Here is a 19,869-nt window from a genome sequence, read left to right as displayed (position 1 = left end):
ACAACATTCAAAATCAACCATAAATTAAAACATATGACCAAAAATTATAACCGGTTACATGCGTTACACCTTACTTTTTTCTTCTTTATTAAAAGGCATAATGACATGGTATAAATCGATGATTTAAAGTAAACCAAGATATAACTGCACCATTTATGGAATCCCTATAGGTACCCCAAAACAACAAAATTTAAAATGTTTGATTAAGTCTGTTCATGGACAGTAGTGATAGGTACAATCTACCGTCCACGCTCTTAGCACTGTTGTCTATAAACCACAATACAACACAGTACAACATTATTAACGTACCTTTTTCTGACAGCATTGAAATGGAATGTATAAAACTTTCATAAACCCTTTTACACTTTCTGTTACTGATGGTACTCCATAAGTTCCTGTTTTTAATAACACAGAATTATTTCCGTTATTTTCACTCTCATTTTCATTCAAAACTGGCCAATCAGGATTTTCAGTAGGTCCTGGAAACGTGCTAGACATTGGTTGACTTGTTACAGCACGCCTATTCCCGCCTGGTAACGTATTGTACGTCACGTTACGGTTCCTTTTACTTCCACCGGAAACATGAACAACACTTCTCCGTTGATGTGTTAAAACACCAGAGTCTTTTGACATGTATTTTCCACGTTGTGAAACCGAGGGTAACTGACGTTTCCTAATTATAACGTCACTTTTACGCCTAAGTTCGTCACGGTTTTGCTCATTCTGTAGTTCACTGTCTTTATGCAAATTACAAGACGCTTCACTTTTCCTCCTTAGCTCTGCACTTTTAATACTCTTCCTATTTGGCGGTTTTTGTATGTTCCGACAATCGTCCACAGATGTCCCCTGTCCGTTTGGAAGCCGTGCTGGTTTTTTGGGTGCATAACAATGCTCCTCATTTATTGCACTATCGCTACATGATACACCAACTTTTAGCAAGTTTGTTGTTCCATCGAAGTCAACCACAGTAGAATATTTTGGTGGAGGACCGCCTTGAAACGAATGTTTCCTCCCAACAGGTTGTGAGTGCATCTTCACACAAGCCTTTCCTTTATACAAGAAAATAATTAAGCTATTTTGACAAGGTAAGTCATCCTGGTCAGTTTGTTTTTGTTTAATGTTACTTATATCAGATTTCTACAAAATATAAGTGCAGTGCAGCATTGTCTGGAATGTGAATTTTGGCAGCATGTTAATTGTACTGCATTGAGTTATTTCTTCAAATCTGTTTTATTATGACTGTAAACTGTTCAGAAGTTTTTCAATACAGTACATCAAATTTGTATTAAACATTTCAACCGTAAGCCTGTAAAAGTCTTCTTAGAATGACATCGCCTGAAAGACATAGATAATAAATATTTTTAAAAAATGGGTCATGACATTCCAATACCTTTTTTGAATTAGACATCTATAGCCAATAGAATTATTTTTAATACGTATTTGTATTGAAATATAAGCTTAATTTATCGACGATGCAGTATTTTTTAATGTTTTTTTTTTCTTTTTTGCAATATGTTTTTTTTTCTTTCTATTTAAAATTCAATCGCCTCCAGATGGTGAAATAAAAAGAAAAACAAAATGAAATTACATTTCAGGCAGACTGTAAACTGGCATTGTTAGCTTAATATGTACTGCTGACATCTTGAATTTAAAATGTATAAATATATCGTGTTTCTTCTTTGCATAATCTACTGCGTTACTAACTGTCACGTGTCACAATAATAATTTGGAAAAATTCCGGGATCGGGAACGCCATGTTCGTTAATGAATAGGCCCCTATTATATTTTAACTTAGGTTTTTAGACATACTGTCAAAATAATAATACTAGTATATTATTAAATTAATCATTTTTAATTTTAATGCCACAAATCAATATATATATCAAATCCAAATCCAAAACAGTTTATTCTGTTCCCTCTATTTTTGATACGAGCCCGGATTCCGTGCGTTCCGGATCACAGGTTGCTATATTGTCCTGTACCTTCACGTAGGACTAGAAACAACCCGGATGCAAGAATTCCATGGTATAATAAAAGAAAGTATTTCCCGTTGGCGAAAACACTGTTTTTAGAGCAAAAAAGTAAAAATTTGATCATTTTAAAGTTGCGATTTCTTTCAATTTTATAGTGTTTTTGAAAAGAGATTTTTAAATATCTCTTACACGGTAGATTTTCTGTAATACATGTATCTTCTAGAGGCGTACTGCTTTAATTAGTAAATTATCAAAACTTTATTCATTAACTCGAACAGAGGCCCTAAAATATACGAGATACATTCAGCATAGCATGACTTTCATGAGGCAGTCTAAGTATCAAATATAGGAAAGTAAAACATTTCAACTAAAAAGCTAGCAAATTGTGCAAACACATCACATTTTTGCCTTCATGAAATGTTAAATGAATGTCAAAATATCTCCCTATAATGAATTATTTATGTGTGTATTATAAAGTAATAACATATTAGTGAATGTTCTGCCCAGACTTAGTCCCAGATGTACTATCATATATATCTACTTAACATTAATGTTATGAGGGGGACGCTATACTGTATTTGAATCGAAATAAATAGCACAGATGCAGTGGACAAAGATATCATAAAATGTATTGTAACGCAACGTAATGTTGAAACATGGAACAGTAATATGCCATTTCAAGACCTATGTTATTTAAGTTAAATTCCAATTCATCAACAGGAAAATGAAAGTCTATTTATTTTCTAAAAACATTTTGTTTTCGCATCAGATGAATAAGAAAAAAACAAAATTCACAAGAGTGGTAGTCATCATTTAACAATAAAGATATTGCTTTATTTTTTACAACTACTAAATTTAGCAATATTTATGCTATATATACGATATAATGTACTTTAGCTTCGTAAAAATGTATTACAGTTGTTTTACATTTCGTTTCTGTTTACAACGCCAATCAAATGTTAGGTTTTAGATGAAAAATATTTAAAAAGTTTCCTCCTTCATGTGAACTTCAAAGCTGACTTTTTATTGATCCTAACAATAAATCACTAAATAATGCAATTCTTCAGTGCTTATTTCATACAATCATACTATGATATACCATGACAAGAGTTTGTATCCCAGAAACGTCTTAAATTACAACGATTTGTCAAGGGGATATGGTTATAATCATCTGTCCTGGAGAGTTATCGTTGACGAAGCAGTAAAGTATTTATGCCAAATAGTTAGCAAAATAGACAAAAATCAACAAACTACAGACAAATCATCATCTTCATCAAGAACATCATCATCTTACACCACTACAACTACCTAGCTTATTATCATCATCATCATTATCATTTTCGTCATCATTATCACTACCATCAAGAAAATAATAAATGAATAATCATTTTCAACTTTATCATCGTCATTACCATCACCATGATCATTCAATTAGTCAGTCACAATCTTCATCAATATGATTATTTTTCTCTTCATAATTGTAATTATTATTTCATCGTTATAATGATTTTTGTCTTCATTTAAATGTTTCGCAATTCAAAAGTACAATTAAGATTATACGTTTACTGTAGACTTGTAAGAGAGATTCATCTTTAACAATTTTTAAAAAAAAAATTGATATAAATAATTATAAGTATAAACAAATATTGTAATATTTCAAATGATATGATATTTTTAAATGATATAAACAAAATTTATCAAGGATAAAGTTTAATCCCTTAAGAAATACTTTTGAAAAAAAAAAACGCAAGGTAAAGAGCTATGATATTTCGTGTTCACAAAATATAAAAGAATCACGGTGCCACTATGTGAAGAATGTACTTTTAAACAAAATCATAGTAGACACTAATAATGTCAATGCAAATTATCTTGGCAGTGATACTGAAACAGTATCGCTTATTGTTGTAAAAGAATAATTATGTTGTCATGAATATATGATGTATGGGGTAAAAAGGAGAAACATTTCATGCATTATGTATTTATTGGTCGCGGACAGAACTCTTTGTATGTCTGTGCTTTCACTGAAATGCAAACCGTCAAAATCAATCCTAGCTCAATGTTAACTTGTATATTTACAAAGATCTGCGTATGTAATTTCGTCCGAAAGCTATATAATTCTAAAAACATTACATATTTTCTATGCATTTAATTCAGTATTTATTATTTGATAAGTTACAGATGTTTTATGTTTTAATTCAATAAATACAACTCCAAACAAGGCAACAATGTATCCTGCATTTATGTTTTTGTGTGTATAATAAACTATTGATAATTGCTGCGTTGAATCCAGTTAGAACTTCTGGAGTAATGTCAAAATGAATGTTATTTAAGAATTTTCAAACACCTTTAATTATGTTATCAATAACCGTTTGTTAAGTACTATGCAAAGGACATAGAATAATATATATTTAAATAACCCTGTATCAACATTATCGTCAAGAAAATGCAATTCTTTCTACGAAGCAACTGTATTTGTTTCTACTTACATTACATGACCGAGTAGAGAAAAAAATTCATATTTAATTTTAACTCATATTTTCTATAGGTTTTACAATTCTTAAGACTTATAACTTGCATACTTTGCCCCTATTCATCCAACATTTTATTAAAGGATACTTCTTCAAACAAAAGAGATTTGTTTTGATGAAAAATAAAAATTGTATTGCACTTGTTCATTTGTTCCCTATAATACATGTTGCAAAAAAGCAATAAGCTACCTTTCAAGCTCTGTCTTTCTCACTTCTATCTATATGTAATGATTTATCATCCTAAGGGATTTCAATACCAAAATACAGATCAGCATAGATACGGGTCACGTCCGTCATACTGCATGGATGGCTGGGCTCTTCACTGGTGGCAAAGGCAAATTACTTCCAGCATACCAAAAGGCTAATGCAAAATAACTGTTTAAAATTGTCACTGATTGTTTTCATATCTTTGTGGAGTCTTAAACATCAGCTTTGAAAATTTGCATCAAGAGAGACACAGCATTTTTGTCGCAGACAAGCTAGAGTTATGAATGCAAATTATGTGCCAAAATAACTGTAATAGGACACCACACTATTTCTAAAGAATATCAATTTTATCATAGTATACAAAAGATGGATGGGATATTTATCATGACTTAGGTTTCGGCTGGTCACTAAATGAACAGCGAATGTCAATTTTTAAATAAAACAGATACTATCAAATAAATTCCTTGCTTATAGTGTATGTTGATATAGGAAAAGGTGGATGAATATTTTGTTTAAGAAATGTAAGTACCTTTATACACATGATGATTTGTGAAATTTTATGTTTTGTTAATATGTAAAAATTATCTTTTTTTTAATTCAAAATTAATATTAGGAAACTCTTTTTATTTTAAAATGAGTTAGCAGCTGTTTTTTTCCTATCTAATCAATATGTATCCGTTACCGTAAAGTTAATTTGTGTTAATACTACAACAAAAAATGCAGAAAAATTCTATGATTATATTGCCAAACTAAATTCAATTTTGCTTATGCAAATAAGTAAACATGATAGACCAATGAAAACAATACGGGAAATGACACTTGCAAAAGGTTTTTTTACAAAACGGATATTTTATTTTAAAAGAAATTTTGATACTCACATATTGTTGCTATCACTTATTTGTATAAAACCCATCACGATATTTGTGTGTAATGTTAACAGACCATTTGCTTTACAAATTAATGGAAACATTTTAATTTCATAATTATTGCTAAAGCATAGAATTTATTTTACAAAAATTTTCAGTTGTTTGTTTATAACAACCACCTTACATCAATTACTGCCAGTTAAATGGAACACAGTCAATAAAGGTATGGCAATTTTATGGAGGCAAAGAGGGAAACATGTTCTTTTATTAAAGCTCAAGTTCGAGGAATGAATATGAGATAATAAGTCTTAATTACTAGATCATTACACATTAAAAACGATAAAAAAAACATTTGATTTTACATCACAATTTTGTTTTAAAATTATATAGATGTTCCATGTTTATACAATATTCTATCTTTTTTCTGCATTTGTGTCATTTGTTGTTTATCGCCTTGTTTTCTTTGTCTTGTTTGAGAAGTAAATAACATACATGACATAATAACATCCAACACTTTTGGCGTTTACGAACTTTGCTAATCGAATGCAATTCATTTAATAATGTATTCATAAAGTTATGGTAAACACTAAATGAAATGCTTAAAAGTAGCATGAATGGATGTTTTGAGAGACAATCACTTACAAGACATTTTTTTTTATCAATAATCACGAATTTTTACCAAATTAGGAGCAATGCCAGTGGCCACAATATCCCAAACAGTCCCGTACGAATATCAATGTCTGACAAACTTTAAAGCGACTCCACTGAGGTTTAAAAGCCTAAAAACATAACATTTGAATTTCTTACATAAATGATCTGGGGCACTTTAAACAGAAATGTATGCAAAGATAGTAGGAAATATACTTTGAAATAAATTGAAATCGTATGTTTATGCTTTGCTTAGCCCGATTCGAGTGAAAAGCGTTTAACCGCTTTTCATTTTGGATCATTTTTCTACAATTTGAATAATTATTCTAGACAAACAAAGTGCGCGAATGATATGAAATTTTGCACAAAGATTAGTGGTCTACATCAAATGGTACCTTTATCTGAAAAAAATATTTTCCGTCCCATCATGTCAAAAAACCTCAGTGGAGTCCCTTTAATACAATCACTAAAGAGTAAGGAGACGTATTTACTGTTTAAGTGCATATGGCATTACACATCGAAGAGAGTTCTAATCTAAAAATTGCAATCGTTTTCAGGTCCAGAGAATATATCTATAATCATCTCTTGGTAAGATACAGACCATTAAAATAACTTCTATTTATAACGTTTCTAAAAATGACCTTTCTTTCAAAATGTTCTAACGTTATAAAAACGATATTGCGTCTACAAATAGAAGCACTGAATTCGATGCAACTGGAAATTGATAAATTGTACCTTATATATATAGAGCAATATTTGTGGTAAAAGGAGTTTTCTGATGTAGGCAATTTAGAAAACACAGTTTGCAAAATTCTAAAATCAGATAAGCTCACACTGGCACCATAAAGTCTAACTGGCTTCAATAGAAGTGAAATTTGATAAAGAATAATACGTTATCGTATTGATGTTATATAAAAAAACATCAAGCACGAACTATTCTCAAAATAGAACTAACTTTTCTACACATGCTGCACTGACGAAAATGAAATTACATTCTTGAATGATTTGACACTCTCACGCGCATTGTGTAGGCAATAAAAAACTCAATATATATAAAAAAACCCGCCAAACTTTCCCTATTATGACAAAATTACTGCTTTATACTGCAATGCATATAATCATCATTTGGTCACTAAATTGTCATTGAAAATTTAAACGACTTTCAAAACAAAATCTTATTTCAGCATGTTCAAAATTATATTAAAGAAACAAAGAGGTTTACATAAAACGTTAATACATTGTTTTTTTTTACTTTAATTAACTATAACAAGTATTTTAGGTTATTTTTGCTCAGTACAAACAAATGGGTATCTGGTTAACAATTGATAGTGGGGATTGGTTGGTGGTAGTGTCGACGCACAACTGATACAGCAACATTTCTTTTCTTTTCTTTTTTTCTTTTTTTTTCTCTTCAATCTTTTCATCTTAAAAATGAAAATGTATTGTTACTTAATGCATATTTACTTTAATGTATAACTTTCTTTACTTTATGAAACTGATGTTAAACATTTACAGGGAAGGGCCCACGATAATGTTGTAAAAACTTTTGGCCCAACCTTTTGTATATTGTTTAATTTTGTTGATGTAAATGAATTGATGTATATTTATATATGCAATAAAATATTATTAAACTAAAAACTAATTTGTCGTGCGTTCGGATAAAAGTACATTTAAATTTGAAAACTCCTATTCAAATTTGAATCAACAAAAAGAGCGCATCTTTATTGAAAACACAGATACAAGACAATCTAGAGTTCAGATTACAAAGTTGTATGCTAAATAAACTGTAACAGGGCACCACCATAATCATTTTATCATGAAATACAAATGATGAATGGGATAATAATCATGACGACGCGAATTGGACCGCGCTTGTTATTTCCTAGCCAAAACAGATACTATCAAATGACTGCCACAATTATAGAATATGTATATATGAGATAGTGGATGAGAGAAAGGTTGAAAGGATGTAAGTTACCATATACAAATGATGCTTTTTGTATTTTTTAAAAGTTTTATTCAATTCAAAATGAATACATGCATAGAAAAACGGTATATTAAAATTTTCAAATAACTTTGCATAAACTAGCAAATTATGTTTTTCATTGGTTATTTCATCAGAAGCGTAATGGTATTCATGTGTTGATGCTACAAACAAATCGTATAGAGTTCATAGATGAATGAAACCAATAAATAAACAAATAAACAAACAAACAAACAAATAAGTAACAACATAATTTTTGTGCACTAAAATTGCCTTACAGTATATAAATTATAAACAGTCATCGTCATTAATACATGTATACATGAAATAGAATTTAATTTAAAATGTTGCTTGATAGATATTAAAAACTATGATCCTATTAGTTTACAATTTATAAGTTTTGCCAACCTCTGCAAATAAGTCAACAAAATAAACGAATGTAAATTCAATAAATATGCATATTGAAATCCACATCGGAAACAAGACAGTTGTTTTCATAGTCAAAAGTTTTGTTTTACAAAACAGGAACAGATATATCAATGAGAAAGATGTGTAAAATGTTCTTACATATCGGTATGATAAAAAGAGAATACATTGCTCTTGTCTGATATTACAAGTTGGGTCCTTCATTTTCGTGCCAAGCCTGATGAATTGTATAATATCAGACACGTGTCCTGTATTCCATTTATCATGTTTTGGAAATTTACTTTTTCTTTAAATTTCAAATGAAATGGTAACCAAGTACCTCTCGAGTACATGCTGCGCGCAGTCATATGCCAAGATTATATCAATATAAAACAGTCCCGAATGCTTAAGTCAAGTGTAAGAGATACTTCGTTAAAATATCTCATTCTATTTCAATATGTATTGATGAGGTGTCTGGTAAAGTTTAGAGTGACTGATAAAGCTTATTTTATCAGGCATGCACTTTATCATCAGAAATCAATATAAACCAACACGACATTCATATCTAATATTTACAGATCATCTGTTTCACACATTTTGCAAAGGTTTTCGTTTTCATAGTAATTGATTAGGAAAAAAATTGATAAAACAGAGATATTAATTTGTTTGTTTATAACGTCCACTTAAATATCAATTACTGCCTGTTAAATGGCACACACAATCAATAAAGGATGGGTTTATTTCTACGGTGGCATAGGGATGACATATGCACTACTTTTTTTATCTTGTGGAAGCGAGAGAGATACTGCTAGACATAAGAATGAGATTTTATTTTATGCTTTTGCGTCGATTACTGATTTATCTGTGAAAATTATATTTGATAATTTCACAGTGAAAATAATTAAAATATAATTTCACACTTTTCAATGCCGACACTACTTTTAAAGATTTCCCCATGTAGTACCTCAATTTTATCTTTGCTGACAATGCTGACATTGTCAGGGTTGTTTCGAAAAAAGCTGAAATTGATAAATAACTTAAATTTCAAAGGTAATATAAAGACAAAAAAACTTACTCCATTCATTCAAATAACAAATCACCAAATAGACTACCATCTCTAAATTATTTGTTTCATTTTTACGATCTGAAAAACACTAAAAAAGTCTTCCTTTTACACGCAAATCTGCTTTTGATGACATTTTGACATATTTGAGTATTCGAGGAGCAATAACTGCCTAATGCAAAATGTAAACTTGAAAAGCAATGACAGTCATCAGCCTGAAGAATAAGTAAACAACCCAGCCTTTGAACAAATCCATGTTTTCCAAATTCCTCACCGCTTTTTGAATGTCACATCTGTCAACAATTATTTATTGTCTGCAACAATACTTAAATTAGTTTTCTTTCTTATAAAAAGGTGTATGACTAACAAATCCAAATGATATTTCTCGTGCAATATTGTCGAACTTATTTTTCAGCTTAAGACTTCTAGTATTAATGAAAAATTCGATCAAAATTGGACTAAAATTGAGCCTAGCAGGGATTTTAATATCAAAGTTTATACGTGTACTGAGAAAATTTCATTTAAACATGTTTATAAGCGTAAAATAAAAAGAATATAATAAAATATTTGTTTGTTTGTTGCGTAAGATGTAATTTCATTTCATCTTCATTTTGTGACGTAAGAACGATATTTAATCTCATGGGAATGAGATAATATCTCGTAGGAACAATATGTTTTTGCCGTCGGAATAATATAAAATCTCAATATGTTATCTCAATGTCACGATATAAATACACAAGTGTACTATCACCCTGTAAAAGCTTATAATTTCAGGTGCAAGCTTGAATGAATAACAGAACAGAATGTAATTTTAATATTTAGACTTGTAATTTCACGTAATTTTGCCCATTTTAATGCTGGCGATGGTCACTTTTTCCAGATATTTATATTTCCACATTCCTCTCCTCGTCACTGTAAATAGTAATGATACAGTATTCAAAGTTGTTGTTAAAAATACAAATTCGTACAAACAAAGACTTTTATGAAACAGTTACAGTTTCAAGGGTATTTTTACGCAATTACAAAGCTTCTTGAATAAATTTCGATAATAAAGTCAGTTTCTTTTTGCTGTTACAAGACAAAATACTATTAAATTTATTCAAGGGAGGCCATGATATGTTACCAAGGTATTTCTGGCGAATTTGAGAGTATTTGAACAACATAGGAGAAAATGATATTTCGTTTCTGATACACTTTGATTTCATATCTTTTATCTTTTAAACAGCTATCTGGTGCTTTTCTTCATTTACTTTACGTGTTTTCATACTCGGTTGGATTGAGTCTGTTTTTTTTTTCATAAATAAAAGGAAAACATTTATTGATTTTAAGAATTATTAGCGACGGATATTTATTGGGAGGCACTTTATCTTGTTAGACAGATTGACCAATAATCAAGAGATTTATTAAATTAGGAACAATGCCAGTGACCATGTTACTGCAATGACCTGGACAAACAGTCCCCGTAGACGTTAAATTGGCTGAAACAAATTATATCTGATAATATAGTCGTCTGTTATATGATGCACTATTGACAATGTCTTATTTTTGCAATATTTTCCAAAAAGAATACATAAATATATATTCCCGCATCGAGCATAGTTCTGCATTGAATGGATAATTTTCAAAATGATTGATTTAATTAAATATAGCACCATTATTACCATTGAAATTAGTCTTAAACATCGTCGGTGATGCAAAGTTCTGTTCTTACAACGTTGCTTGTTTCATAGTATCCGAGGGATATAATATTGATTATAATTCTACTTGAATTCAATTTTGAAAATATAGTTTCTGCGTTTAATCTGATAGATGATTTGAAAAAACTTACTCATTTTATAAACTTGTACTAAATAGATTTGAGGATAATATTTATGGAAATCGGCGCGATATGACAGTGAGCTGTTTAATACAAACAAACAAACAGACACCGGTATTTCAAGACAATTTAACACAAAGAAAATTAGACACAGAGTATGATAGGTCTGATCGGAATCTTCAAACCTGCACACCTCGAAATATTTATCCAAAATGTCAAGATTTGTTTTGTACCAGTACATTTTTAAATATGCTAGGCCGATACAGTCAGAGTACTAGCTCTGCATATATAAACATGTTATATTTACTTTCGGTAAATTTTGATTTATTGAAGTTCGAATTAATCATTTAATTTGTACACTTGATTTCTTTTCACAAAATTAAGATTTTTAAAATATTTTGATGTATTCTTGGAATATACAATTTTAAAAGCTAAACCAACCAGAATTTTGGTTTTATACGTCATTCTTAAGATCACAAAAATTCGCCGACGATAGAACGTCCATGAAGCTATTAAATTTGACAACATATTTGCAAAGACATTAATTCTAGAGTAATACACTATCATTGCACTGCCTTTATTCGTAAGTTCTAACAATTTCATCAATCACAAATACTCCCCAACGAAATAAAAGGCAAATAAATATGAAGATTATGAAGGCAAAATGTGAAGGTTTACAAATAGTGAATTGCTCATTTATTCAATCATTTTACAAGTGATATTATTCAAAATGTTTCTTATAAGAGTGTAACATCCTAATGTTGCATATAGGCAAAAGCTTAAATGAAACATACTTTTAGTTGTTCCCTTTGTCATGATAAGAAAATGGGCCGTTTTTACGACCACAGAATAATAATGAATAATAATAAGAAATAGCATAATAAATTTTGGAAAACAGATTTTGATGAAAAGCAAAGTGAATAAGGAAAGAAAATACAGAAGCGGCACAAGCGGTGTTGACGCTAAATTGTTAATAACAAATTTTTCATAAATATTCTTAGTTATACAAGGGGAGTAACTTCTAAAAGAATTTCTTCCAGCAACTGAAACTTCTCATAATAAATAAGAATTCCTAGTTTTATAATTTTGAAAGCATTCTACTAAACATGCCATTTTGACGCAATGTCTAAGTAATGAAGGGTTATAACTCCTAAACTATTGCTTTCAGAATAATCACACTTGTCTTATGTTTTCCAGGATCATGATTACTAAGGGTGATCGAATGGTTTTCTTATAGGCCGCTTTAAGGTAATGTTTTGATATTTTTATCTTTGGCATTACTATACTTTGATTAATTTAACATGTATTGAGCGGTTATTGCATTTTCAATCGAAATACAAATCATACACAGGAAATGTGGCAGACAAATATTTGAGGATTCCTTTAGAAGTCATAAAGCTTTCACAACCAGAGTTCAAAGACAAGAGTGCTTGCAAAAAGAAATCAGTATTGTACTGAATGACATTATTGATGATCATGGTCTGTCTCATAATCAAAGCAATTTTATTCTTTTATAGACCGCATCCTGACCTACTTAGTGATGTTATTCAACATTTAGTGTAAAATGAGTTAACTATGCATGTTTTATAAAGAAAAAATAGGAGACTCTTTTATAATGTATTTTTTACAATAAACATTTATCCTACTATCTAGGATGTATTTAGGACTTTTTTTTGCAAAATAGATATAACATATTAAAATTGTTTTCATACCCTTCTCATCTACCCCAAATGACCAATATAACTTCATACAAAATTTATATCCTTCTCTCGTATAAATGGCTTAGAGTTGTTATATTTTTCTGGTCCTGTGGTGTCAATGATTTCAGCAAATTTAGTTTTGATGATAAGGTTCGCGTAAGTCAATACTAAGGGGCGTAAGAAAATGTTGCACATCTCTCATACTTGTTAAAATAGAGGAAAACAGAATCCGTAAAAAAAGTCCAACACGACAAAATTGAAAATGTTGCAGGCTCGGTTTGATTGAACCTGTTCATGGACGGTAATGGGAAGTGCAAGTTACCGTCCACGCCCCCTAGCACCGACTTAAGCAGAATTCAACATTTAACACAAAAATGATGAAATTTTGAATTAGAAATAACCGCAGACATTTTCATACGGTGGTTATCATGGAACCTTCAATGTAACACAGAAGTGCCATTCCAGGAAAAGCTGCGTATGGCCCCCAAGTAAAAGAATGTTTTGCCCCAAACGAGAAAACAATGGACGGAACAAAATAAAATGTAATTTTGAAAGGGGATCTGAGGTTATGAAGCCTGCATATCACAGATAAGACGTCAAAAGACAAATTTAAAAAGCCGGCAACATATCCTAAGGGTGATTATACAGTATTCAAGTCGGAATACTGGAACCACCCAAGCTAAACATGGTCAAAAGAAGAAACTAAAGTACCGCATAACATGTATACACAACAATAATGTCGTGCTGAACGATCTTCAAGGGGCGAAAATATGAGATCTTTGATTAAATGTACGGGGAGACATTTTACAGCCGCCACACGGCACAAATAACACGGATGTGACCATAAAATAGAGGAAAACAGAATCCCTTAAGAAAGTCCAACACGACAAAATTGAAAATGTTGCAGGCTCGGTTTGATTGAGCCTGTTCATGGACGGTAATGGAAAGTGCAAGTTACTGTCCACGCCCCCTAGCACCAGCTTAAGCAGAATTCAACATTTAACACGAAAATTATGAAATTTTGAATTAGAAACAACCGCAGATGTGTTCATACGGCGGTTATCATGGAACCTTAAATGTGACACAGTCGTGTCATTCCATGAAAAGCGGCGTATGGTCCCCGAGTAAAAGAATGCTTTTGCCCTAAACGAGAAAACAATGGACGGAACAAAATAAAATGTAATTTTGTTTTGAAAGGGGATCTGAGGTTATGAAGCCTGCAGTTTTCATAAATTTTTGTTGTTTTCTTTTCCGCATTTTTACATTATGTCACTGACTCAGCAGAAGTGGTGAGAAAGAAAATAAAATCAGACATTTACAAGAGATAGATCAAATAAAATAACAACACGATGAACATTATTAATCTGACAATCATTCCTTTCAAATGTTCTCCATAAGGAATATTGACTATTGAAATCGAACAGTCACAAATATGCCAAATATTTGAAATGAAATGTTCTTTTCCAATTATATTTGAACATTTCATGCACGCCCGTAACAAATGAAGTTTCTTTTATTATTTTGTAAAGTATACAGGTATAATAGCAATATTGATGAGATTATGTGTCACCTTTCAAACTTTACCAAAGGGACTTTTATATTGTTACTCTAAATACATAAACGATAAAGTTTTCTCTCCAAAGGCGAATAAAAATTCCATAGTAGCCTTTCTGACTTCTGTATTTCTATAGCGGCTATTATATAGAGGATATTTGTTTGTTTCAGTGTAAGATCGAAAAATATTTCACCGAGTGAACACCAGATGCAATATTTTCCACGAGTGGCGTAGCCACGAGTGAAAATATAATAACTGGGGTTCACGAGTGAAATATTATTTGATCTTACATGTAAAACAAACACATTTTCTGTTTATTTCATGATTTTATAACGATTTTTACACCATTTTACTGATTTTTGCCGCGTAACGTCATGCTCTTATCTTCATGACGTCATCAAATAATGACGTCACAACCTTGAAGCAAAATATAATTCCATGATTATTTTTAGATTTTAGATGTTTTTCAGCACAACGTTCGTAAATATTTACGAACTACAGTTATCACGTACATTTTTTATTATGATTTACTACATTTCCGCTGAAAAAAACATTCATTAATGATAAATATTTTATTTTTACGCCAAATATAGTTCGGCTACTGTGAAATTATATTTGGTAATTATTACTGTGAAATTATCAGAATATAATTAACCGTTATAATTCAGTAATCTACTGCAAAACATGTAATAAAGTATTGTATTTGTTATGATATCTGAGATTATTGATAAACATATATATATAATATGTAAACTTTGGTCTGTTTGTTGGAAGCGAAAGTGAAAAGTCTTTGCCACCAATATAGAGCCAAATTAGTCGGAAACAGTTGTGTGTTTTTTTTTTCTGCAAAAGCAAAAACATAGTCAATATGTGGTTTAAACAAAGTATGTTTGGAATTGGTTCAAGTTATATGACGACAGTTTAGATCAACCACGGTTTAACATTTGAACTTCTAATGATCTATCTTTTCCTCGTAATCTTCATGAATATTCTATCATGTTAATACATGTTTATGTTAAACAACTAGCAAAACTAAATAGTTTATGCTTATAAAAAGGGAATACTATCTTTTGATATACATTTTCATGATTTCCCTTAAATATTATAATGAATTTTGAAGTATTTCGACTGTCAATTTATTTCCGATTATTTGATTATGTATAATGATGTATAATGCAAACATTCGGCTACGTACTTTTAGCATGGACATTACAAATGTGAAATTCACATAAAAAAAAATATACGCTCATATATATGCTTGATAAACATTTTATTGCGGTAATATTAATCAACGTAATTCAATATAATTATGTCAACTTCTGCGCAAATGAATCAACACAAAAAAAGAAAACCATAGCGAGAATTACAGTTGTTATTAATCATAACCAAATGATTGTTATATAAATCAAATAATTGAATAACAAAGCTATGTAATGTTCTCACATATCGGTATTATAATACCCACACTTCATTTATGTTTAGTGTTTACATAATATTTATCTTATACATTTTTGCAACAAGTTCAATTTTATTGTAATTGATTAGGAATAGATTTCTTAATACAGAAATATTCAATTGTTTGTTGACAATATCCACTTGAATATCAATTACTACCTGTTGTATGGCATGAGAAAATCAATATATGAACAGTGAATCTACAATGACAAAGTGGTGACATATGTACTTTAAAATGTATCTCGTTAAAACAAAACAAAACTGATCTGGAGGCAGTGAGAAAAAAATAAACTTAACATACCACACCAACGTCACACCAACGTCACCATTTTATTTCAGATATATGTTAAAATGTAACAGGATAGAACGAAACATTTATTTGAAGACTTGTGTGTGTACATCTTTCCTCGTCAAACATATAACAATATTCAAGTAAGTTATAAGACAGAGTAATATATTCATATAAATTGTGTGCATAATGAATGTGTATCTTATTCATAGCAATATTTTCGTTATAATGTTTGCTGATAATTGTGCGTTTTGTTTTGCTTGATTTTAATTAACACTTGTGGAGGAAAACCGAATTAGAACCATCGCTCTCCTGTAGGTATGCTTAAAACATCCTAACATGAAAGAGTCAAAAGTTCGTTTCGGAATTGAACCCACATCGGTGATGGCCAGATGACTTGAAGTGGGTCGGTCACCTTTACCACTCGAAAATTACGGCCCTTTTGCTAATACGTATTAAGTTTAAATTTAAACAAACTACACATATTAAATATAAAATTAAATGTATAATTTTCCATCAATTTGTTGTACTAATTACAATATTAAAACAATATCCATTTATGTGTGTCTGCTTAAGTCGTTTTTATTGTTTTTGTTTGTTTGTTTTGTTGTTGTCGATGTTGTTTCTTTGTTTGTTTGTTTGTTTGTTTGTTTAAGAAATAAGTAACAAACCTGACAAGAAAACAGTCCATACATTTGATGTTGACAAACTCATTTCAGATATTCTTGTATAAATAAATTAACAGAAAACACATATTGCTTAAAAGCATATTTTATTAGGAGACAATTCGTCATGCAATACTGTTTGACCAATAATCAATAGCTTTATCAAATAAGATAAATGCCAGTGACCATGTTACCACAATGACCTGGACAATCAGTCCCCGTAGACATTAAATTGTCTTTATTAATGTCGTCTGTAATATGATGTACTATTTGCAATGTCTAATATTGGATAATTCTCCAAGAATATAAAAATATATAAATCTTTACCCAAATTAAGACATAGGAATTGTTGATTGTTGATATCTGTTAAAAGTTTTGCTTTAAAAATAACGTTATTGCAATTCAGTGGTCGTTGTAAACTTAGTATATATTCTATAGTTACATTTACCGGCATAAAATATCATGACGTCATTTTTCGCTTTTTTTTTAGAGTATGACTTATTTTAACTTAAGATCAAATTATTATTGTTATGAAATTTCTTACATGTCGAAATGAGTTCACTCGTGCTTTGAGGTCACAGAAATAGTTCTTTAAAAAAAGATTGTCCATCGTTTTCGAAAAATTGCACATATGCTGTTTCAATAAAAGGGGTTTATTCTTTAATAAGAATACAATTTGTACAAAATCCTTAACGTTGTTAAATCGTTTATCCTTACAAAACGCTTACACAGAATTGATGCAACATAAATCGATGAACTACAATCGAACAATATTATATCATTCATAGTAACATTTGTGGTAAAAGTTTTCAGCTGTAAGCAATTTGGTAAACACAGTTTGCAAATTTTTGAAAATCAGATACTCTCACATGGGCACCATAAAGCTTAATTGGTTTCAATAGAAATAAAAATGTGATAAAGAATGATATGGTATCATACTGTTGTTTTATATCAAGACCTTTTTTTAAAGAAAAAATAAATCTGTGCATATAGGCTGCATTGACGAAAGTTAATGTTTTGACATGCACATTACCAACACTTATCAAGGCTATGTATATTACAGTAACAGCTTTGTGTTAAACAATGAGTAACTCTGTATAAAATGTTCGTCGAAATGTTCCCTTTAAATACAAAATAACTGCTTTAAATTATCATGCATAAATATTCCAGTATATACAGCTTTAAAAATTCACATACTAATTTGCTTCAAGAGGCAGGGAGTACATCTTCATTTCATACACATATTCAATACAAGCTAGTGTTAATAATGCAAATTACTGTATCAAATTAATTGTAACAGTACACAGCACTCTACAAAATAATCATTTTATGAAAGAATACAAATGATGAATAGGACAATAATCATGACTACGGTTTAGACTGCTAGCTCAATGATCTTAAATAAAACAGATATCATGGGTACGATTAAAGTGTATGTTAAGGGGTATGCGCCGAACATTAGGTTTTAAAGTCACTGATATTCAAATCTGTTTAAATTGAAAGTAATTGTAAGTAAGCCCTATGTTTATCTTTAAAAACAAAACTATCTTTGCAATGAGTAAATAACATATGCGTTTCATAGATTCAAAATGTTCCCATTACCATACATGTACAATGTAGTTAATTGTTGATCCTTAAAACATTTGACATCTATAGATCCTGAAGGGTATATTTAACTGACCTTTACCCGATGTGCAACTTTTGGTCTTCATTTTATTTCAAACAGTTTCTCACTTTGAATATGGACTTAGAAATGAGAATTTCTGTATGCATGAATGTGGTGTTTTTTTTTATAAAGGTACATTTATTATTACCTCTCACGATATTCATGTCTAATTTAAAGATCATTTATTTTACAAATTACTGCAACCGTATCAGTTTCATTGATTTATTAGAAATAGAAATTTACTACGGAAATATTAAATTGTTTCTTTATATAATATCCACTTAAGTATCAATTACTACCTATAAATGGCACGCAAAACCAATATATGAATGGTGTTTCTACGTTGGCACAAATACGAGATGTGGACTTCTTTATTCATCTCGGTGGTACCAGATAACTGTGGGATTGGAACGAGATTATGCCTTGTGGGAACAAGTTAATTATACGAGATATTATTTCGTGGCAACAAAAGATAGGTACAAATGCACCCCTGTGCACCCGTTTAATTTCACATGTATGATTGACAATACAAAACATCTATGTGTAGAAATTGTTTGTGATATCTGTTTGCTGATAATTGTTTAGATTTGTAAAGGATGACCTGAGTAGAACCACCGATCTTCCGAAAGCTAGCTGCAAAGCTTCCTGGCGAGGTATCTTACAAAGTCCCTTACAGGATTCGAATATACAACGGTGAGGAGGAAGTCCTTTAAAGTCACTGACCATAATCACAACGGATGTCCTCTGATATAATTTTTTTTTTTTTTTGGATATTGTGATTTCTTGTTTGAAAAGTACATTACATATTTGAAATGAAAACAGACTATACTTTTGCTGTTGACTTCGAACGATCTTTGCCAAATGGATTTCAATTCAGCTTTTAATGTATTATTTATAAGTAAACGGAAACACTTACTGCTTAAAAGAAGCATTCATGGATATTTTACTGGAAATAATTTTATCTTGTAAGACATTTTGACTAGTGATCACGAGCTTAATCATACCAGGAACAATGCCAGTGACCACGTGACTGCAAAGACCTGGACAAA

The sequence above is a fragment of the Ruditapes philippinarum genome, unplaced genomic scaffold (assembly GCF_026571515.1).
Source record: "Ruditapes philippinarum isolate M1 unplaced genomic scaffold, ASM2657151v2 ctg4392_1_1_1_1, whole genome shotgun sequence".
NCBI classification, from domain to species: Eukaryota; Metazoa; Mollusca; class Bivalvia; order Venerida; family Veneridae; genus Ruditapes; species Ruditapes philippinarum.
This window is presented reverse-complemented; position numbering follows the sequence as displayed.